The 16,812-nt window shown below is 50.5% G+C and overlaps 1 protein-coding gene across 9 annotated transcripts in view; it reads left to right on the top strand.

Moving 5' to 3' along the window:
- The first annotated feature begins 225 nt into the window (after positions 1-225).
- The window catches only part of MLPH (melanophilin), a 139,708-nt gene continuing 123,121 nt past the window's right edge, over positions 226-16,812 (top strand). For 6 of the 9 annotated variants that reach the window (XM_073646687.1, XM_073646688.1, XM_073646685.1 and 3 more), the window contains exon 1: positions 226-376. The gene's annotated coding sequence lies outside the window, so the exon portion shown is untranslated. Of the gene's footprint in view, positions 377-498; positions 565-16,812 lie in introns of all 9 variants that reach the window. The other 3 variants (XM_073646682.1, XM_073646681.1, XM_073646689.1) reach the window with 3 other exon arrangements.

Raw genomic sequence — 16,812 nt, 5'->3', positions numbered from 1 at the left:
AAGTAGACAGATTAATAGTGTGCTGACGTGACGTGTCCTCTCGTTGATGAATGTTACCCTTACTACTGTATATGCTGTACATGAATGAGCACCATATAAATCATAAAGACAATTCTAAGGATAATACTGTATAGTAATAAATTGAAGTGTATGCGTTTTTTTCCGTACATCCATTTATTGACCTGATCTGCGCTCTGTGCCCACACTGTGCCCTGCCCTACGCTCATGTGATAAGGGCACTGCTGCCTGTGGCTATGGGAGGTGGCAGTAGGAGGGCAGCACTATGTGACAGGATAGGACCTGCCCTCCCCTCACAAATACACACAATCTGGTTTTACGGAGAATCGGAGCTTTGACATTCCAGCTGCAGCATCAGGTAACGGCCCCCTGTAGATCCCCGCTCTCTTATATACTCACTTATTTCTGGGCAACATATATGTGAATCATATGTTTTGATGTTTTACTGAAATGCGTCTTCTTTTCTATTGTCCCATATAGTAATATTGTGAGAATAGGAGGAATAACTGGTAACAGTCAGAACACACAGCAGGCGGTGACACTGGAGTAAGACGCATTGATTCTATCTCTTAAAGGGGAAACACTTTCCTGCTGTTGCCGTCTGGTATCTTATAAAAGTTGCATACATTTGGTCTTGACATCTGGGATCTCCCTTATTTCTTTCTTAGCAGAAATGTCACTTCGTTGTAATAGAGTTATGGAAATTTAGAAACGGAGCAGAGACAGTGACATAAGGAGAATGTTCACATATCCACATTAGATAAATACATTAAATTACTATATAATACTGTGATGTCATAATGAAATAGTGAGGACGTGTGAAATCTGGTCAGTGGGAATAGCCGAAGGGCTGTGATGATTTGCATTAAAACCTGTATTCTGTATACAGCCCCAGAGAAAGCAGCTGCAGGAACCTGATTCCACCATATCCGTTGCCACCTGTCTCTCCTTTTTATAAGGGCTCATTCACACGTCAGTATTTGGTCAGTATTTTGCATCAGTGTTTGTATGCCAAAACCAGGAGTGAACTTTACAGAGAAAAACTAGCCAAATAAGTTCTCATACTTTGCACTGATGAGGGCCAACAGCCCGAAACACCATGTCTGCAAATTGAGATTCTGATTTGGCTATTATCCTAAGTCATATTGCAAGACTAGGGTCGATTGTGACTTGTAGGATTGCTGCTTCCAATAGGTGGCACTATAGCGTTCAAATCCTCTCTCTAGCTGAAGAGGCAATTTGCGGAGAAAAACTATAACTGAAAGATTGACACATGCAAGCTTGGACTGGCCCATAAGAGAACAGGAGAATCCTCCGGTGGGCCCCTGTGCAGGAGTGGCCACCACCCTCTTATATGAGCAGTACTTGGCACTATATACTTTCATCACTATGTACAGACAAAGGCAGCATCTCATTCATTTATCAATCTACCCAGATTACTGTAATATAAATTTGTGATTGATGATAATGTCACATTTGCATGAAGCTGAAAAGTGGGGACCTGGAGTCAGTTTCTAGTGGGCCTTTGGCACCTCAGCCCGACACTGGACTCATGTTCTGTACTGATACTGGTGTGTGAATAAAGCCTTAGGGAAGGTTAACACAACCATATTATGGCTGTATTTTCTACTCAATACACTTTATGCAGCCACAATAAGGTCTGAAAATAATTCAGGTAAGTCCACGTTCACACGTTCAGTATTTGGTCAGTATTTTACATCAGTATTTGTAAGCCAAAACCAGGAGTGGAACAATCAGAGGAAAAGTATAATAGAAACACGTCACCACTTCTGTATTTTTCACCCATTCCTGGTTTTGGCTTACAAATACTAATGTAAAATAGTGACCAAATACTGAAAGTGTGAACGTTGCCTAATACCAGGTCTGACAAAGTCAATGGTAGTGTGTCAGAAGGGAGGTATGTGTCGCTGAGACTCTTAGCCTCAGTGATGTGAAAACATGCAAGTTCTCCTGCACAAGTAGGTGCAGAGAGAGTTAATAGAACCACATTTACAAGGGGAATGTTTTCAGTGGATAACGAAGTGCAGGGCGGGACGTTATCCACCATCCCTCCATTCAAGGAAATGTCTGGGCTTTAAATAGCCAGCCCTGACACTCAGGTGTGTTCAGTACCTGGGGAAATTTTGCTTCAGGAAGGAGCTAGCACGGGCTGTGCTGAACCTGTGTGTGGCTAATTGTGAGTGGCCAGACCTTGGCCGGGATACGGACTGTGCTGCAAGTTTTGTATTTTGTTTTGTCTCTTTAGCCGAATGGGCTGTGTTTTTCTTTATGGACTCCAGTGTACTTTATGACTGCTAAATAAACTAACCCGAAAATTTAAAGAGACAGTCGCTATACCACACAGGGATTTCTACTAGTGATAAGAGCCCATTCACTTGCATTGGCTCTATATTACAGATCATGAAAAATTGGTGGGAGGAGGGAGGCATAACAGAAAGATATATAAGCCCTAAATAAGAGAATAATCAGAACACAGAATACAAAAATCACCAATAATGTATGTGTGTAAGATAGAACTGGATGTAACTCCATGTAAATGGAAACATTAGGTCCTATTCTTAAAGGCTATAAAAATAACATGAAACAATATTTAACATCTGAATGCAAAAACACATTTTTCATTTTAAGTAAAAATTAATCATTATCATTGATGCAACGCAAATTACTTGTGCATTTAAAAAAGGGGTTTTCCCATGAACGAAAGCTCATTTTAATCAATAGATCTTGGAATAATATTAACTTCCACAATTGGATGTGTTTATATAAAATGTTTCTGTGCTGAGATAATCTTATAAATGTGCCCCTGCTGTGTACTGTGTAATGGCTGTGTCTGACCGTGCAGGAATATGGTCTGATCATACCACAGCTCCTGGGTAGGGGCAGATGCAAGAGAGTATACAGACATTACAGCAGGGGATCGCAGCTGATTCTTTCTGTGAGGTAAAACATTTCCCTGCCTGTTTTTAAACCATGAAATAATCAGCTGCACTCCCCTGCCACTTGAATGCTGCTGTCTACTAACTAGGTTTGTGGCAGAAGGACTATTTAGCCCTTATTGCACCAGGACTGAGGTTCAACTGCATTCGATTTAGTTATCCCCACAGCTTTTTGGGTTCCTCATAGGTAGAGACTAGGTTGAAACAGGAAGTCTGGCACCCTGTCTATGCCAAGTGGCATATAGAAACATGGTGCCATTACCTGCGTGTGGTGGGAGCGGCTGACACTGATATTAATACTGACCCCAGGAGCTCACAGCTCCCTTTCTATCCCTATATAAGGATTACCTCTTGGCGGCATCAAGCATTTTACAAGAGCAGGATGTTTTCAGGATCTACACACATTTGTTCAGCTTTGAGAGCTGTAAAAAGATTGAGCTGAGTTATTAGCCACCACTTAGCTATCTCAGAAAACAAACTAGAAACGTGTAGCAGAGCGCCCTGGAGCTGAACGTACTGGAAGTTATCCAGTTATGGCATTCACTGGTACATTAAGTTTATTGTTATTTTAACCTTATGCAACACCAGCAATATACTCGCAATATACTGCACACAGAGCTAAAAGGCATTAGCTCAGCGCTGCCAAGCTTGCAATATTTTAACATTTATTAACCCCTTTGTGCACCCTACTGTCAGTATGCGTGTATGGAGTGGGTTCAGGAGCTGTGCATCCTCCATACAGGGCAGATGCTGGCTGTAATAAATAGCCGGCATCTGCCTTTAACAGCAGTGACCGTCAATAGCTGAGATCGCTGCTGTTAATTACAGATCATGGTGAACTCGCTCACCAGTATCCACCAGCCCCCGCAATGCGATCACGGAGAACCAATGGGTTACCCTGGCTCCCATCTTGGTACTCCTCTGAAGCTCAGCTTTTGAGTATATTTTAACTGCTTCAGATTTCAAAAGACGCGGCTAAAACAAGTGACCTGACCATTCTTCAGGCATTTTCTGCTCTGAAGATGCTCTATACCAGGGGTCGGGAACCTATGGCTCGCGAGCCAGATGTGGCTCTTTTGAAGGCTGCATCAGGCTCCCAGACGAGTGTCCGCTCTACCTGCCACTGACAGCTTAAAATGGCGCCATCACTGCTGATCCGCACCACAGGATGCCATCACCCAGGATATAAGGCGCCCGCTCTCCTGACAGCTAGAGCGGTGCTTGAGCGAGCGAAGCTCAGTTGCTGCTATGCTGGGGTGAGTCATCATTAAGCGCAGACCGGAGGCGAGCTCACCAGCAGGTATAGGGAGTTCCTGTCAGCCATCGTTCTCCTCACCCCAGCGTAGCAGCAACTGTGCCCCGCTCGCTCAAGCACCGCTCTAGCTGTCAGGAGAGCGGGCGCCTTATAGGGGTGATGGCTTCCTGTGGTGCGGATCAGAAGCGGCGGCGCCATTTTAAACTCCACTGGCAAGAAGCAGCAGCCGCATCAGTCAGTCAGAGAGTGCCTGAATGCAGATAACACTCTTCATGCCACCAGTCAATTAGGGGGACGCCAGTTACCTATTTACACAGTACTGCGGGGGTACAGTTTGCCCTTCCCCTTAAGAGCAAAGACGCCATCTCTGTTCCCCACATGGTTTAAGTCAGGGACACCTCCAGCATATGGAAGTAAACTTCCCTTCTTTTAATCAAGTAGTCAGCTAGCTAATTGCAGAAACCCTTTTATTGAAGAAGATGGCTAAAAGAAAAAAAGATGAGGAATGTCGTACTTTTCAGCAGGAATAGATAGAGGAATTCCCCTTTGTGGAGAGAGCAGGTTCTGCAGTGTGTCTAATATGCAATGATAAAATTGCATCGATGAAACTGTCAAATATAAAGCGGCACTTCGACACACGCCATACTACATTTGCATCGAAATATCCTGTGGGGGACAGCAGGAAGAAAGCATGTCAAGAGCTACTGTGCAGAGTGCAAGCTAGTCAGCAGCAACTCCATGTTTGGATCCAACAAGGTGACTGGAATTCGGCCAGCTTTGCTGGTGTTTAGCAATTGTGAGAAACGGAAAGCCATTCACAGATGGAGAGTATCCCAAAACATTCATGCTTGATGTTGCCAATGAACTTTTTGACGACGTTTCGGATAAAGACAAGATAATCAAACGAATAAAAGACATGCCTCTGTCGGCAAGAAGTGTTCACGATCGTACCATCATGATGGCAAATCAAACTGAGGCAACATAAGTGAAGGACATAAATGCAGCACCATTCTTTTCTCTCGCTTTGGATGAGTCAACAGACGTAAGCCATTTATCCCAGTTCAGCGTGATTGCAAGGTATGCTGTCGGTGACACGCTATGTGAGGAAAGTCTTGTGTTTTGCCTATGGAAGGGACAACAAGAGGGGAGGATTTATTCAAGTCTTTCACTGAGCTCGCTAAAGAAAAAAATCTACCGATGGATAAACTTCCGGTGTGTACTGATGGTGCTCCATGCATGGTGGGGAAAAACAAAGGATTGGTAGCGCTTCTTCGTGAACATGAAAAGAGACCTATCCTAAATTTTCACTGCTTCCTACATCAGAAGACGCGTTGTGCTCAGATGTGTGGCGAGCAGGTTGGTAAGGTGATGTTGCTGGTCATTCAGGTGGTCAACTTTATTGTTGCCTGAGCTTTAAATGATCGCCAGTTTAAGAAACTGCTGGATGAAGTTGGGAATATGTGGCGCCCTGCTGCGCACTGGTGCTACAGAACCCAGAAGGGTGCATGGATGGACTTCTCCACAAGAGACCCTCACACATTTACACACCTCCACCCTACCACCTCAGACCACCAGAGGGAGCCCGTTAGAGATATATATAGGGAGGGTGGAGCCAGGCAGCTCAGTTTTTAGTCTAGAGTCAGAGAGTGTGCTGGCACTTAGACCAGTGAAGAGGCAGCACGCTGGCTGCTGTGCTTAGGCGAGCCAAGGCCTACAACACGAGTGGAAGCCTAGTGAGGGCCCTGAGTGTGGCCGAAGGCGAGAGGAGAAGGAAGAAGTAGCGAGGGGGCAGAGGAGCATACCAGGCTCACCCCGAGATATATACCGGACACCGGGTCCCTGCCTACGGGGTCCCTTTATACCCAGTAGGGACCACCGGAACCCCTGGAGGACTACAGGTTCAAGGTTTACCAAACGCTGACTACAGTACCACGGCTAGGAGTCACGGAGGCCCCAGCGACCAGGGAGAGTGATCTCCAAGAGAAGGCCCTACCACCAGGTCAGCAGGTGCACGAGAGAGAGACAGTAACCGAGCTAGACCTAGCTCCAGGCAGGTCAGAAGCTTAGCGAGTAAAGCCACGGATCAGGAGGCCCTATACCTGCTCACTGGGGAGAGTCCAAAAGTGCACCCTTCGCCTGGAGTACCCTGGACCGTGCCTGCATCATCACCAGTAAAGGTACTGAAGCTTACCCCCGTGTGAGTGTCCGTCTTTCCTCCGGGACCGTCCTGCCGTCTCTCACCAGCATCCACCATCTACCCCTACACTGCCCTGAGGCCCGCTCCACCTGTGGGTTAGCCGTTCCATCATAAGCTGCCTTAACATCTGCCTCAGAGGACTGCTCCGCAGCGGCGGCTCCTTTTAGCCGCATTCCACAGGTGGCATCACGAACACTTTTCAAATCCCCTATAAATAATCCCCCTTTTTATTGACCGCCCTGGGCCATGACCGGGCCAGCCACCGTGATATCCCCCCCCGCCGGCATCCATATGCCCGGCTGCCGAGTAACCCCCATGGCCCAGGGGGCGCGTCAACCTTGGCGTCACGAACAGGATTGCGTGCCCGCTGCCACCGGGTACTGTGCGCGTTAAAAGACTGTAACACTTACTGTGGTGAAGATTTCCTGCCATTTCCAAGGTTTCCCGCCATTATCCGCCATTTTCCTGTCACCGCGCGGGAAGAAGAGGGGCGTAACCGTGGGAATCGGGAAGGCGTAACCGCTGGAAGCGCACGAATCCTAAGACACGCCCCGCCCCTTACGTCGAACCAGGAAGCGTCAAGTCCTCGAACGAGTCCAGTGCACGCTCTGACGTCAGACGCGAGCGTTGCAAGGTCCTGGAAGAAGACCATCGCCCGCGGAGCTGCGGCCTACCTGATAACTAGTGAAGAAGGTAGGCTGCGGTTTACTAGGGGGGCGCAACCATGGCCGACGACCAGCAAGCCGCCAGATCACCGGTTAACGCTCCACCAGCAGGGGTCGTGACCCCGTTGATACCCATGGCCCTGCCGTATATCCCTGGAGCGAAATGGCTTCCCCAGTATAATGGCAAACCATACACCCTGTCTGGATTCAAGAGAAAAATATGCGGTGTACTGGACATGTATTCTATGACTGGTAAGCAGAGAGCTGCTGTTGTGCTGGGACAATTGACTGGTGCCGCAGAGCGGGAAGTTGAAACCTAGCCAGCCGCAGACCAGGAATCAGTATCCATCATCTTTAAGAGACTGCAAACTGTGTTTGAAAACCGCACTGAGACAGATCTCCGGATGAGGTTCTACCACTGTGTCCAGAAACCTGAGGACCGTGTCCGGGACTACGCCTGGCGCTTACAGGAAGCCCTGCGGGCCCTGAAACAGGTTAGTCCAGCCACCATACAAAATGAAAATAAAATGCTCACGGAACAGTTCATCCGGGGGTTGAGGTCCCAGGAGGAGAGCAGAACTGTACGGTGGTGGGCCTTAGATCATCCAGATGCCACCTTCCACACCCTGAAGGACACGGCTATTAAGGGTCTGCAGCCACTGGAACCATCAGATACTGCTATCCAGTGTTACCAGGGTGGGGCCACCCCAGTGCCTGCAGCACCCACTGCTCCTTCATTAACGGCTGAAACAGAAATGCAAACAGTGCCTCCCAGCGAGCTGGACAGCCTGCACTCTGAAGTGCGCCAGTTAAGAAAAACCCTGGTCACTGTCCAGAGCACCCTGCAGCTACAGACGGAGCCTGAGCCGGAGGGAAGGATCCTACTGGCCGACAGCCCTGAGGATGTCCCCTGGATGAGGAGAAGAAGGAGGACAATGCCACCCCGTAGGAGGACAACGCCACCCCGGAGGAGGACAACGCCACCCCGTGGGAGGACCAACGACCAACGTCGCCCTCCAGGAGAATTCATCTGCTGCCGCTGCCACAAGGCAGGCCACACAGCGCGGAAGTGTCTTTTAAACGAGCAAACCCTGGGGCCGAGGGCCGACACCCAGGAGCAAATCAACCAGGCCCATCAAGCTGATATCACCGGTTCGTAGGAGCATGGCCTTTCCTGTCCATCGTGCTGGACGGGATAGCAACACCTGCATTACTGGACACGGGCTCACAGGTAACCATCATACCTGATGTCCTCTACAAAAGGTACTGGTCTGTAGATGAACTCCAGCCACCAGCCCCGAACCTCTCCATGTATGCCTCTAACAGCCTTCCTCTTAACCTAGTAGGGGTTAAGGACTTGACAGTGAAGGTGGGGAGAGTGGAACTAAAGGACCAAGGACTAATTGTCATAGAATCTAACCCTGGTGATACAGACTTGTATATGATACTTGGTAAAAATATTGTTGGTAACAGTTTGGGAGAAGTGTTGTTTTTGCTCCAACAGATTGCTGACACTGCCAAACCAGGGCAGAGGAAGGTGCTCCAGAGAGAGATTCGAGCCCTCCTGTACCAGCAACAGGTAAATCTATCAGGTGGTGAAATTGATAATGTATGGGTGACAGACCCAATACCCATTGTGATTCCCCCAATGAGTGAAATGCTGATTTGGTGTAGGGCAGCAATAGGTCTCAAGGGACAGAAATACCAGGCGGTAGTGGAGCCCATTAGCTCAGAGCACAGACCTACACTCTTAACTGCCAGAGGGGTAGTGGATGTACGCAATGGGAGGGTGCCCATACGCCTCCTAAACTATGGAGAGGACGAAGTCAAATTGCCATGATATGCCACTGTTGCCAGATTGTACACTGTAAATAACAACGCTATCCACACAGTGGAGTCCTTAACCTCACCAGACAGAGTGGAGGATAACGACTCGGAAACCCAGGTGGGGGATTGGTGTCAACAGCTCCATGTTGGGACTGACGCCACTCCTGTCCATCAAAAACAAAGTGTATACAGGGTGGTGCAGGAATACGAACAGGTATTCAGCAAACACCCACTTGATTTTGGGAGGATTAAAGGGGTACAACACCATGTACCCACAGGTGACCATCCACCCATCAAAGAACGTTACAGGCCCATACCACCAGCACACTACCAGAAAGCGAAGGAAATGTTGCATGACATGAAGAAGGCAGGGGTAATAAGAGATAGCTGTAGTCCCTGGGCAGCTCCCCTGGTCCTGGTCAGGAAAAAGGATGGAAGCATGAGGATGTGTGTAGATTACAGACAGGAAAATCGCATAACACATAAAGATGCATACCCTTTGCCCGCATAGAGGAATCCCTGGCTGCACTAAGGTCTGAAAATTACTTCTCTACCCTTGACCTCACTAGTGGGTACTGGCAAGTAGCAGTTGCTGAGGAGGACCGGGAGAAGACGGCCTTCACTACCCCAATGGGACTCTGCGAGTACAACAGTATACCGTTCGGACTCTGCAACGCCCCTGGAACGTTCCAGAGATTGATGGAGTGCTGCTTTGGACACTGTAACTTTGAGACCGTGCTGCTATACCTGGATGACGTGATAGTGTACTCCAAGACGTATGAGGACCATTTGAAGCACCGGGCGGAGGTATTTGAGTCGTTGTCCCGGTATGGGATGAAATTGAAGCCTTCCAAGTGCCACGTGCTCAAACAGAAGGTTCAGTACCTGGGGCACATCGTAAGTCCAGAAGGAGTAGCACCAGACCCGGAGAAGGTCACGGCCATCCAGAAATGGCCGGAACCGAAGAATCGCAAGGAGGTACGTCAGTTCCTGGGACTGGTCAGGTATTACCGGAGATTTGTAAAGGACTACACCAAGAAGGCAGCGCCTTTGCAAGATCTCCTGGTAGGACAGTCCAACAGAGGCTAAAAACCCCCCTTCCAGTGGGGTAAAGAACAGGCTGAGTCCTTTGCAGTGATGAAAGAGATCCTGACTGGCGAAGAAATCCTGGCCTACCCTGACTACAGCCAACCTTTCCTGCTGTACACTGATGCCAGCAACGAGGGACTAGGAGCTGTGTTGAGTCAGAAGCAGAATGGCAAAGAAAAGGTGATTGCCTATGCCAGCAGGAAGCTTCGTCCTACCGAAAGGAACGCAGAAAACTATAGCCCCTTCAAGTTGGAGTTCCTGGCCTTGGTCTGGGCCATCACTGAACGATTCAAGCACTACCTAGCCTCCACTAAGTTCACAGCCTATACTGACAACAACCCCTTGACGCATCTAGAGACAGCCAAGTTGGGAGCCATGGAACAGCGTTGGATGGCCTGACTGTCAAACTATCAGTTCACCATCAAATACCGGGCAGGCCACAAGAACGCCTACGCCGATGCCCTATCCAGGATGCCTCACCAGTCGGACAGTGAAGAAGAAGTGGATGACCTGGAGGGGATTGAGCTACCTGCCTTCCACAGAAATGGGATGGTCCACGAGCAGCGCACCTCCAGGAGGTATCGTGGTAAGACACTAAACCCTTTACCTCATCACAGTTGAAAGGAGACCCAGGACAGCGACCCGGATGTCAGCCGTATCAAAGAACTGATAACCCAGGAAGGTTCCTCCCTGGAGAAGGATGCTCCTCCACAAGCCAAGCAACTGTGGAATGAGAGATGCCGGCTGTTCATCTATAGAGAGAAGCTGTGCCGGAGGTATGTCAACCCTAGGACCCATGAGATGGTATGGCAGATCGTAGTGCCCAGGACAGACATCCAGATGGTGTTGGAGGCCTGCCACTATCAAGCAGGGCACTTTGCCTGGAAGAAGCTGGAAACCCTCCTGAAGAGTCGGTTTTATTGGGTTGGAATGCGGAGTTCCATAGAGAGGTGGTGCCGGGATTGTGGACCCTGTAGACTCAGAAGAAAAGACTACAGCAGCCAGAAAGCACCCTTGCAGTCCATCAAGACAACCCAGCCCCTGGAGATCGTCGCTCTGGATCACATCAAGCTGTCACCCAGCAGGTCAGGCTACTCCTATGCCCTGACCATGGTGGATCACTATTCCCGGTTCCTGGTGGTAGCCCCTGTCAAGGATCTGACAGCAGAAACTGCAGCAAGGACGTTTCAAGCATACTTCTGCAGGCCCCATGGATACCCGGATAAGGTGCTGATGGATCAAGGCCCTGCCTTTGAAGCCGAGCTGTTCAAAGAGTTTAGCCATCTGTACGGGTGTAAGAAGATTCGGACTACGCCGTACCACCCTCAAACCAATGGTCTATGTGAAAAGATGAACAATATCATCCTAGACCTGCTGAAGACCTTACCTCTAGAAGAAAGGAATCAGTGGCCAGACAGACTACCTAACCTGGTAGATCTGTACAATCACATACCTGTGAGTTCCACCAATTGTACTCCAGCGTACCTCATGAGATCAAGACCCGGAAAGTTGCCCATGGACCTGGAGCTTGGAGTGGTAGAGCCAGAAGCAGATATGTCCACTGAAGACTGGGATACGACTCGACAGGAGCAGTACAAGAGAGTACAGGCCTGTGTCGAAGACAGTCTAAATAGGGTGAGAGATAAGCAGGAAGCACAGTACAACAAGAGTGCACCAGCAGAACCCTTAACACCTGGAAAAGTTGTGCTGAAGCGAAAGAGAAGAAACCACAAGCTTGACGACCAGTGAGAAAGAGAGCCTTACACTGTGTTGGATTCCAAGTTCGACAATAGAAAAACCTGTCTAATCAGTAAAGACGGAGGAAGAACAACTGCAACGGTATCGAGAGACCATCTGAAGTTGTGCCCAAGTCTGTTGAAGCCCCAGGAAGAAGCACCTCTTATAGTGACTGAAGAACCAAAAGAAGATGTACTCCATACTGTCTTAGATTTCCCGGCAGATTGGCCTCAACTGGATGGAGCTGTAATAATACCTGTGATACACTTCTACCAACAGCCAGAAGACCCTCCACTGCAAGTAAGACCTGTAAGTGCCCCGGAAGAGCCTGCTCAGGAAGAATCCCCGGAAGAAGGATCCCTGGCTGGAGAAGAGCCAGAAGGCCCAGCTAATGGTATGCTTGCCAGTCCCATAGAGAGGTTAAGGCAGTTTTACAATCTACCAACCCGTAGAACTGACAGAGTGGAAGACAGTGCAGACACGGATACCACCCACACTCCGGTACTATGCAGGTCAACACGCAGTACGAAAGGCCAGGCCCCTGTCAGGAATAGAGAGTAAATAGAGAAATACCTGCAGTATAAATAGTTACCCCGTAGGGTATATTTTTGTGTTATTTATGTATTTATTTATTGCCCTGTTTCTACATTGCAATGGACAATTTTTATGAGCAATTGGTTACCCGTGAGGGTATATAAGGACTGTGAGCAGCCCAAAAACTGTCATGTACATAGTTGCACTCCCTGGAGTGCCCCTTAAGTGACCACAGAACAAAAACCCGTTTGGCATGGACGAAGACGTGGTCCAGCACCTGGATCACCTAAGCCCTGTAGCCACACCCAGGGCCTACGCTGAGGGTTTTCAGGCGGGTCCCTCATGTTCCTAGTGTTCCTTCATCGGTGAAATGGACACCAGGTTACAGGACTTATTGTAACCTTATTATTGTTGCTATTATAATATTGTTGTTATTGTTGCTACCTGTTTTGAAAAAAATGCTTCAGTCCAGGAGTACTGAGTTTTACTAGGGGGGGGGAAGTGGTGCACTGCTGCGCACTGGTGCCACAGAACCCAGAAGGGTGCATGGATGGACTTCTCCACAAGAGGCCCTCACACATTCACACACCTCCACCCTACCACCTCAGACCACCAGAGGGAGCCTGTTAGGGATATATATAGGGAGGGTGGAGCCAGGCAGCTCAGTTTTTAGTCTAGAGTCAGAGAGTGTGCTGGCACTTAGACCAGTGAAGAGGCAGCACGCTGGCTGCTGTGCTTAGGCGAGCCAAGGCCTACAACACGAGTGGAAGCCTAGTGAGGGCCCTGAGTGTGGCCGAAGGCGAGAGGAGAAGGGAGAAGTAGCGAGGGGGCAGAGGAGCATACCAGGCTCACCCCGAGATATATACCGGACACCGGGTCCGCGCCTACGGGGTCCCTTTATACCCAGTAGGGACCACCAGAACCCCTGGAGGACTACAGGTCCCAGGTTTACCAAACACTGACTACAGTACCAGGGCTAGGAGTCACGGAGGCCCCAGCGACAAGGGAGAGTGATCTCCAAGAGAAGGCCCTACCACCAGGTCAGCAGGCGCAAGAGAGAGAGACAGTAACCAAGCTAGGCCTAGCTCCAGGCAGGTCAGAAGCTTAGCGAGTAAAGCCACGGATCAGGAGGCCCTATACCCGCTCACTGGGGAGAGTCCAAAAGTGCACCGTTCGCCTGGAGTACCCTGGACCGTGCCTGCATGATCACCAGTAAAGGTACTGAAGCTTATGACTCCCCCCCAGGGCCGTGGGGTACTCGGCAGCCGGGCCTTATGGCTGTTTTTATGGGGGGGGGATCACGGTGGCTGGCCCGGTCCGTGACCCAGGGCGGTCAGTGCAAAAAGGGGATATTTATAGGGGGATTGGTCGTGACGCCATCTGTGGTGTCTGGTGAGGATCACCAGCTCTGCGACAGTCCTCTCAGGCAGGTGTTAGGGCAGCTTGAGATGGAACGGCTCCCCACAGGTGGAGCAGGCCTCAGGGCAGTGTAGATAAATGGAGGTGCGCTGGGCGTTGTGGTGCAGGGAGGGAAATGGCGCCGGAAAAGAATGGAACGGAGGCAGCTCAGTGCAGTCATCCAAGGTTTACTCACAGTTCTTAGAAAGTCCACAGGTGCACTGTACTGGTGCAAGCCTCCCGCGTTGCACTGCGTTCACCGGGCAGGGGTTCAGTCCTTCCACAGGCAGTTCGGGTGTACCTGGCAGAACCCCTCTTTCTTATGTGCCTCTCTAGACCGACTTCACGCTGGGTCTTACTCCCTCCTGCCCTGCGCTTCCCACTGTGAATCCTGTTTGGGTGCTGCGAGGTCCCCCCTGTCCGTCGGAGTTGCACAGACCTGCTTGACCTTACTTAGATTGAAGTGGGGGTTTGGCTTCTGGCTATAGAAGTCTGAAGCCTCCGGTTTTTCCAGCCGAAGCTTGAAGCTGCACGACTGGGACAGGGGCTGGTCCCCTTCTCGCGGCCTAAATCCTCCTGACACTTGGCAGGTTCGGGGAGTATGGGTGCCGCCTGCACTCGCCGTTCCCCCCTAGGATCCCTTCTGAAGAACGGAGCTTACTCCCTGCTCCCCTCCTGGGCCTCAGTCCTAGGCCCTTGTGGTGGAGCAGAGCTCCTACAGAGCCTCTGCTCCCAGACTTTTCCTACTCAACCAACTAACCAACTCCCGTTTTAAGATGTCTACCTTTTTATATATCTAGTGTATGAGTGCTCCCATAAACTACTTCCTCCACCCACACCCACTACTGGTTCCCCCTACCTTTGGGTTCCCCTCACCCCAGACAGGCACAGGGCTCAGCAGAAAACTACATTGCGTCTTGCCCCTCCTGCTGGCCTGGAGTAGTGTAGTTTTGGATGTAGGTGTTGGGGTCCCGTGCAGCACTCCCTCCTTACCTGAGAGAAGGGAGACAACACACCTCTGGGTGAGGTGCAGTACCTCTGTGGCGACCGAACCCTCAGGGGCGCCACACTTACCCCCGTGTGAGTGTCCGTCTTTCCTCCGGGACCGTCCTGCCGTCTCTCACCAGCATCCACCATCTACCCCTACACTGCCCTGAGGCCCGCTCCACCTGTGAGGAGCCGTTCCATCATAAGCTGCCCTAACATCTGCCTCAGAGGACTGCTCCGCAGCGGCGGCTCCCTTTAGCCGCATTCCACAGGTGGCGTCACGAACACTTTACAAATCCCCTATAAATAATTCCCCTTTTTATTGACCGACCTGGGCCATGACTGGGCCAGCCACCTTGATATCCCCCCCGCCGGCATCCATAGGCCCGGCTGCCGAGTAACCCCCACGGCCCAGGGGGCGCGTCAAATAATTATCCTGGTCTGCTTCTGCACAGCAATGTGCATTGGTTGTCAAGAGGGAAGGTGCTCAGTTCATAAAATGCACAGATTTACTTGTATTTAGTTTTAAAAATATTGAATGGCTCTCACGGAATTACATTTTAAAATATGTAGCGTTCATGGCTCTCTCAGCCAAAAAGGTTCCTGACCCCTGCTCTATACGTTAAAATACAAGTCAATGGGAAAAGATGCTCGAGCGCTCTTTTGAGTGCTTTCAGCATTTTTGTTTATTGAATGACAAATTAAGAAAACAAACAGCCCAAAAAACAGTCCAAAAAATGGGTCCAATTCTCATCAAGGAGAGTGGGACTATTTTTTCTCACTAGTCATCTGTAGCACCCCGAGGACTCGGCTGCTACAGGGGTATTGCACCTCAAACCAGAGGTGTGGTATTCCACTCCCGGGTAAGGATGGAGTGTGGGACCGAGCTCAGTTAGCTGCATGCACTACACTCATCCCATTTCCGGGGGACAGAACAACGGTACTCCCACTAGGTAGATGTGCAGGTACGACAGCGTCTGTCCCTGGCTGGAGTGGGAGGGGGGGAGGAACATCCCAGTAGTGTAGGAGCAGACAGGGGAGGGACTCTGGGCATTGGTAGGAGCCCATTGGGTGCTAGTCACCTGGGCTCGGGTGTCAGAGGGAGTATAAGAGGTGGGCACCATCTTGAGACAGGAGGTTGAGTCTGAGGAGAAGCTGAGGGAGAGCTCAGCCAGAGAGGGCTGACAGGGAGCTGTGGCTCCGTCTGGGCCCAGCTCCAGGGCCAGGCCTGAAGCGCAGAGAAAGAGGAAGAAGAGGAAAAACCCAGTGAAAGACCCAGAGACACAATTAGAGGGAACCCTGAGATCCCACAAGTGAACTAAGACGAGTGAAGGGTTGGCAGAAGAGGGTACCGGATCCCAAACTGGTAGAGGCTAAACATCCTTAGCCAGGAACCGGAGGTCGTGGACAAGTTTTGGCGCGACCCCTCACCATATCCACCAGGAAGGCAAACCACGCATAGGGTCAGGGAAGCCAGGAAAGGTTTCGCCACCAAAAGACCCGAGGGAGCCGGACAAAGGTGGGTCCCTGGTGAGAACGGCCCGTAGGAAGGAATAGAGGGGAGCTTGGGACCACGCTCTGGAACTGCCTGGGGGTTGGCCGAGTCCCGCACCTGGTGGACGCAGCACGGCTCGGGTGGTCACTGCTGGCCAAAGTGACCGGAGCAACACCTGTGAGTAAAAGCCTTGAAACTGCACCACACGTCTCTGAGCTTCCTTGCTGCACCATCACTTCCACTATCATCCACATCTGCTGCCCTGAGGTCATACCCCTCCCGTTGGGGGTTCTACCAGCTACGCTGCACAACCTTACCACCGGCCTCAGCGGTCTGCCCTGCAGCGGCGGCTTCATAGCCGCATTCAACGGGTGGCGTAGTCGAACATTCTAACATCTACTGCTAAAGACTGCCGCTCAGTTTGACTCCCTGGGCACGGACCGGGTCACCGCCACGAGACTACTACCCCCATCTGATCCGGCTCCGGGTAAGCCCCCGTGCGCGCGATGCCGCACGACACAGCAGGCCCAGGGGCGCGTCAACCTTTGGCGTAGTCGGCAGGATTACGTGCCCGCAACCGACGGGTACTGCGTGCCTGAAGAAAAGTTCACATTTACCGTAAAAAGGAGTCTCCCGCCAATTCCAGAGGGTTC

This window comes from Phyllobates terribilis, unplaced genomic scaffold (assembly GCF_046119375.1).
Source record: "Phyllobates terribilis strain yellow unplaced genomic scaffold, ASM4611937v1 Scaffold_9__5_contigs__length_417890890, whole genome shotgun sequence".
Classification (NCBI taxonomy): Eukaryota; Metazoa; Chordata; class Amphibia; order Anura; family Dendrobatidae; genus Phyllobates; species Phyllobates terribilis.
Note: the sequence above shows the minus strand (reverse complement) of the source record. Positions and strands in the feature narration are given on the sequence as shown.